Genomic DNA, 6777 nt, shown 5'->3' with positions numbered 1-6777 from the left:
GAGCGCCGGCGCTCCCGGCCCGGCCCCGCCCGCAGCCCCCGCGGGGACGCGGAGCTCCCCCAGCCCCGGCACTGCCGGGGCCGCCGCACCCCCTGCGCACAGCAGCGCCCGCCTCCCCCTGCCCCGGGGCCGCTCCCCCGGGGACCTCCCGCCCGCCGCGGCCCCACCCAACGAGCGCGGCTGCAGCGGGACGAGCCGCTCCGGGCCGGGCGCTGGCGCCGAGGCCGCTGCTGCCGCTCCTGCTCTCACTGTGCCCGCTGCGGGACCGGGGCCTCGCCGGGGCTCGCTGCTGCTTGAGCCGCTCATCCCGCAACTGCCGCGTGAGACCTGATGCTCTCCTTCCTCCCCCCCCCCCGCTTTCTCTGGGGCTTGTATGCTCCAATGCAAAAACTGGCTTTAAAAGTCCAGTAAAAAATGTTTCTTCTTTATTTCCAGAGCACAGGACATCCTGAGTGGGTATGGATACACAAAGACCACCAAGTCGCACCCTTATGTGAATGGCTCCTCTGGCGATTGAACCCACACCTGGGCACTCTCAGCACCCTGCTCCAGCCAAGCCAATCTCAGCTCCTGGCAATGTCCTGCCTGGGATAGGAATGCCAAGTGCCAGCAAGGTCATTCCTATGCAAATACAGCTCCTTCTTTTATGCTAATGCTGCTTTCCACACCAGCCCCTGCAATGGCCCCAGGGCAGAGCTCCATGGCCAGCACCTGATCATGCAACAACACAGGTGAGCAGTTGTGTGACAGCACTGAACTCTTCCCATAACCTGATTTCCTGCCCTTTCCAGGATTTACCCAACAGCTGTAAAGGTGCTCGTTCCATGGCCCTTTCCAGGGAGAAATCAGCAAGGCAAGTCCTGAGGGTTCACTTGGTCCACGGCCAAAGCTCTTCTGGAGAGGGTCAGGGCTGCTCCTGCCTGCAGAGGGACCTTTCCCACAGGTGAGTGTTCACAGCCCAAAATCCCAGGGGCTGCTGAGGCCGGGCCAGCTTTTCCAGCCCAGAGCTGCACAGACCTCTCAGTGACTCCTGCTCACTGCCAGGAGTGTTCCTTGGTGCTCCTTCCGTGTGTCCCAGCTGGCAGGGAACAGGGGGAGGGAGAAGGCTGGGAGGCCCAGGAAGGGAAGCAGCAGCTCTTGTGCTTTGGATTTGCAGAGAGGAGCTGTGCCTGCAGTGTCCTGCCTGTGGCACACAGCGTGCCAAACACACATGCCGGGAACGGGCACTGGGCTGCCCGGGCAGTGCTGGGATGGACATGGATAAAGGGCTGCCCGCGGCCCCTCGGCCAGGGGCTGCTCTGAACAGGCACCCGCAGATGCTTCAGCCCCGACAGACCCCACTGACACCCCAAAAATGCCCCAAGGAACAGCTGGCACTGGGGAATGTCAGCACGGGCTGTTTGCAGAGGGGCTCAGACAGCAATTCCCGGTGCTGACCTCCCACACTCCTGCCAGCTATGTCCCAGCCACCCAAAATGCCTTCCCTTCCAGCCTGAGGCCATCATCCCTCAGCAGCATTAAAGCCAAGGCAAGCTTCCCCCACAGCAATGAAATGCCAAGCAATGCCCTCAGAGATGCCTTCAAATGAAAGGCCAGAGTCAGAGAAATCTGTTTGGATTGAGTTGGGAGTTTTTGGGGAGCCAGCTGGAACTGCACAACTGATGGAAAGCTTTCCCAAGTGGCTCCCACTGCTGGTGCCCTGAAGGCGGGGATGTGCATCCCTTTCCTGAGGGAAAAGAACTTGCAGAGGCCACTCCTGAGGCTCTGGAATGAAATCAGCTCCTGCAGGGAGACAAGTCCTCCCGTGGGCACAGGGGCTGCCTCAGCAGGGGCTGGGAGCGCGTCCGGCCAGCGCCTTCTCCTGCTTTAAAATATCACCTGGAGCCCGGGCTCGGGGGGTGCAGGCAGCTGAATTCCAGGGAACTCTGTCAGGTGCCCCCAGGGACATTGGGGGGGGGGGCTGGGGGATGAGGGTTACAAACAGCAAATTCTATGGAACATGAAGCTGTCCTTGCCCTGACCCTGCTGAGCTTCCCTGGAAGCTCTGCTGGTTCCTGACACACCTGGTGTTAAATAGGCAGCTCTGCATGGGAATATCCATGCTCCAGGAGGCGCTGGCAGGCTATTCCAGTGGCAATGCAGCAGGGAATTCAGGGCTTGGGGTAGAATTCATCTGCGCACCACCCAGGGAACAATCTTTGTGCTGCCCTGGCAGCCAAAGCCCCTGGGCTGGGCAATGTCAGCAGGCAAACGGATGGAATGATCTAAATGCCAGCATCCCCCAAAGGGACAATGCAATCACCTCCCTTTGCTCCCAAAGTGTCCACTGTGTTCCCCACAGGTGCCCTGGGGATGCCAGGGAGGTGCCTTTGCCCACAGTGCCTTTCTCCTGCCCCTCTCCAGCCCGAGGCCTCTTCTCCCTTCCCTGCCAGCTGCTGCCAAAGAAGGAGGACACAGTGAGTGCTGAGTTGACCTCCAAATAGTCCTTCCCTCACCTTGAGATGACCTGAGATTTTACCCCCAAAATGTCCCCATCTGTCTCCTTCTGAGTTCCTCATTTTTTACAAGGAAGCATTCTTTCTCTGCTCTGGAGACTACCACAAGATTTGCCCCCAAAACTTTCCCCACCTGTCCACTACCTCTTTCCTCATTTCCACCTCAATCTTTTCATTCTTTGCCCTACAGATGCTTTCAATTTTTACCCCTCCGAACTTCCCTACCTGTCCATAAGTGATTACCTCAGTTTACCCCATCAAGTGCATTCTCTCTGCTACAGATCACCTCAGATTTTACCCCCAAAATTTTCCGTACGTCTCCACCACTGAGTACTTTATTTTTACCTCCAAATACTCATTTTCTACCATGGAGATTCCCTCAAGTTTTACCCGCCAGATTTACCCACCTGTCCACAGCAATTCCCTCAGTTTACCTCAGGATGCTCCTCTCTCTCCTAGAGATGACCTCACATTTTACCCCCTCAGTTTTCCCTACCTGCCCAGTTCTGATCACCTCCTTTTTACCTCAAAACATGAGTTCTTTCTTCTACAGATGAACTCGGATTTTATTGCCAAAATGTCTATTTTGTCCCCTGTACACTGACAAGATTTTAAAACCAAAACCAGGCAGGTTATGTCTGTCTTACCCCCAAAATGTTCATTCTGTCCCCTACAAATTAGCTCAGATTTTTTCTCAAAACCACTTATGGTTCCTACATAATTACCTCAGGGTTTGCCCCCCACATTCTACCTCATCTTGACTACTGATCACCTCATTGCTTCCTCAGTATGTTCATTCTTTGCCCTACAGATCTTCCCAAGTTTTACACCCCAAATTTCCTTGCCTAGCCCCAGTGATTGCCTCAGTTTATGTCAGTGGTCACACTCTCCCTAGAGATTACCTCAAGTTTAACCCCCAAAATTTTCCTTAACTGTCCCCAATTTATTACCTCATTTTTACCAAAAAAGATTCATTCTCAACCTTTAGATTATTTCAAGTTTGACCCCCCAAAATTCCCCTACCTGTCCACTACTGATTCCCTCATTCTTCCTTCAATATTTATTTCCTTTCTACCATGTAGCTTCTATCAAGATTTACCCCCAAAGTTTTCCATCTGTCTACTACTGCTTACCTCATTTTTACCTCAAAATGTTCTTTCTACAGCTTATTTAATATTATTTTTACACAAGTTTCCCTATCTGCCCACAACTGATTCCCTCATATTACCTCAGTGTGTTCATGCTCTCCCCTAGAGATTAGCTCAGATTTAGCCCCCAAATTTTCCCCACATGCTCAGTACTCATCACCTCATTTTTCCCTCCAAGTGTTCATTCTCTGCTCTTGAGACTTTGTCAAGTTTGGCCTCCCAAAATTTTCCTTCTTTGTCTACTACTGAGTACCTCATTTTTACTCCAAAATATTCATTCTGTCCCCTACAGATTACATCAGGTTTTACCCCCCAGTTTTTCCTTCCTGTACAATATTAACTCTTTTCTGCCCCAAAAATGTGCATTCTCTCCCCTAAACATCACCTCAGCTTTTCCCTCAAAAATGCCACCTTGCTCCGCTTGACATCCCCTCCCATTTTCCTACACAAACAATTCTTGTGTCCCCTCTCAGTCACCCCAGGTTTTCAGCTAAAAATGTCTCCTCTGTCCCCTTGAAGTTATCCCAGGTTTTCCCAGTGAGGAGCTGCAAGGAATTCAGGCAGGGCCAATGACACCAGGGAACAGCTGTAAATTCAGAGGCAGAGAGAGAAGATCTACCAGGAAAGGGGAAAGGTTCAGAAAACATTACTGCAATCAATTAATTAATTAATTATTATCTCCAGTTCCCCACTGAGAAGAACACAACCTCACAGCTGTTAAGGCCTGACAGTTCCCTGCAGGGAGAGCTCAGCACATGTGCCCAGAGGCAATCCCAGCATCTGAAAGAAAGAAAGAAGCAGCAAAAGGTGATTGCTTCTCTTTCAAAGTTATTTCAAGTGCTCACACCCAAACCCACCTTTGCTCTTGATTCTGGCCGGGTGCATGGTGAGCAGTAGGCACAGGTCATGTCATCCATGCTGGTGTGAGTGATGCTTTCTGGGGGAAAGCAGCTGATCTCCAAAGTTCCCTTCCTGCCCTGTGCCTGATCTGCACAGGAGAAAACCTCTTCCAGGAAGGGATTGTGCTCCCTCTAATCCCATTTGCCCAGTCTGTGCCATGGGGATATTGCCAGCCTGGGGCAGCAGAGGCACACGCAGCTCTCAGCACTCTCTGCTCCAAGCACAGCTCTGGGCTCCTTTGCAGACTGCCTCTGCCGTGGGGTTTTCTCCAGGAGAAGCCAAGGAATTGCTCATGGAAGGGTGCAGATTAAGTTATCCCAAAGGGAAGCAAAGAGTTAAGTACTCCAGGAAGAGCCCTTGGCATCTGCTGGGCTGAGGTGGGAAGGGGACATTCATTCCCTGCAGAGCCAATACACAACAACCTCCAACCCAAAGCACAGACTGGCAGGTGGGGTCTGACAGCACCACTCTGACAAACCTCCTTGTCATTCTTCCCTGCAGTGACTTTTGCAAGCAAACTCTGAAGCTGACAAGCCCAGAAGCTCCATCCATCCACTCTGGAAGGAAAGGATACTCCCAGGGATGAGGCACATTCCCAGCAAACTCTCCCAACACAGCCTGGAGGCAGCGCTGGAGCTCGGCTGTGGGGCTGGGAAGGGCTGCCAGGAGCACGCAGCCCCCAGGTGGGGTGGCAGCGGCAGCAGCAAATTCCCACAGGCTGATGGCACAACAGAGAGACAAAGGCCAGCAGTGCCCATGGGAGGTGCAGGGTTAATTCTGCTCCCTGCCCTGCCCCATCCCCGCAGGAAATCTCCAAGGGGGAGAGAAACTCTCAGGGTGCCCAAAATGCAGCATCTGTCACCCTGATCCCGCTTCAACTCAGCGTGGGGGGCCAAACTCCCCCCACAGGTAAACACTGAGCTGACCTGGTCAGTCTCAAACACAGCCCCAGTTCTCACCTCCAGCCTGCTCCTGGGGCTGCTGCCACATTCCTGACAAGGAGCCCCTGTGGACAGGGCTCTCTCTGTGTCTCAGGTGCTGGGCACTGCAGGGACCAGGGCAGCCCCCTCTGGGGACAATTGGGGATTCATCCCACACCACAGGCAGGACCAGGGGCCCTCCAGTACAGGCTGGTGGGGCCAGAGCCCATTGGGTTTGGCTGCTCAAATACCAAAGCTTTTGGCAAAGATGGGACAACTTAAGTGGGTTTTCCTGTCCTGAGAGAGAGAAGAAATTGTTGAAATTAAGCATGGAAATTAAGTCCACTGTGGAAGTCAAAGGCTCCTGGCTTTCCCACTCCTGTTCTGATTGCTCACTAGAGGGTTTTATCCATAAAAAAATAAGAGGTGGCACCAAATAAAAGAGCTCTTTTTCAACGTTTCTCCCCTACTTACTTTCATACCTAAAAAGGATGTCCATTTTTTCTTAGTGCATTCTTTGCCTAATTTTAACAGAACCGTTTTTCCTTCCAGGCCCCACTTGTGGGTTATTTGCTCCTTTGCCAGTGGACTTTGGACAAAGGAAGAAAAGGATCTGCTCCACATGGGTGTCATCCTATGGGGAACACCCCCTGTACCAGCCCCAGCCTGGGCCAAGCACGCTGCCTCACTTTCCCCATTCTGGATGCTGGCTCCAATCCAGTCTGAGTTTTCTCCTGGTTTCCATGTCTAAGGACAGGAACTTGTCCTGGTCAGGATGTAAGGCCTTAAACTGCACCTTGATCTGGGGGGCTGTGACTGGGATTCCAGCAGGGAATTCATTGTTTTACAAATAAAAATTATTCCAGGGAGCTGCTGCTTCACCACACAGTGTCAGCAAAAGAGAGAAAACACCAAAAGTGTATCCAAAAACAAGGATGAAATAATTCCTCCTGCTTTGAGTGGGATCAGGGCTTATGCTGCCCTGGAATGACAAAGAACTTCTCCCTCAGCCCCCCAGAGAGCCCTTGAAAAGCCAAAGTGCAGCAGGGAAGGAAGGAAAGGCACCTGCTGGGGACAGCACAGGTCCAGCTGCTCATGGGGACTGGGAATGAACCCGGAGCCAAAAGCCCCTTCCCAGGCTGGAGGGGCTTTCCTAAAGCACCACCTCTGGGAAGCAAAGGGCTATGGAAGAAATGGAGTGGCAATTTACAATAATAATCATAATGGATCAGGAAAGAGCAACAACAGAAGCAACAATCATTCCAAGGGAGCAGGAGGGATGCTGAGCTTTAAACAAGGTTTGAGTGAGGCAGC

The 6777-nt window shown here is 52.7% G+C and overlaps 1 long non-coding RNA gene across 1 annotated transcript; it reads left to right on the top strand.

Moving 5' to 3' along the window:
* The first annotated feature begins 452 nt into the window (after positions 1–452).
* On the top strand, positions 453–6332 carry LOC125325475. The gene is made up of 2 exons (XR_007203349.1): positions 453–731; positions 4328–6332. It is a non-coding gene; the product is annotated as an uncharacterized LOC125325475 (long non-coding RNA).
* The last annotated feature ends 445 nt before the right edge of the window (positions 6333–6777 follow it).

The sequence above is a fragment of the Corvus hawaiiensis genome, chromosome 4 (genome assembly GCF_020740725.1).
Source record: "Corvus hawaiiensis isolate bCorHaw1 chromosome 4, bCorHaw1.pri.cur, whole genome shotgun sequence".
Lineage (NCBI taxonomy): Eukaryota > Metazoa > Chordata > Aves > Passeriformes > Corvidae > Corvus > Corvus hawaiiensis.
This window is presented reverse-complemented; position numbering and strand designations above follow the sequence as displayed.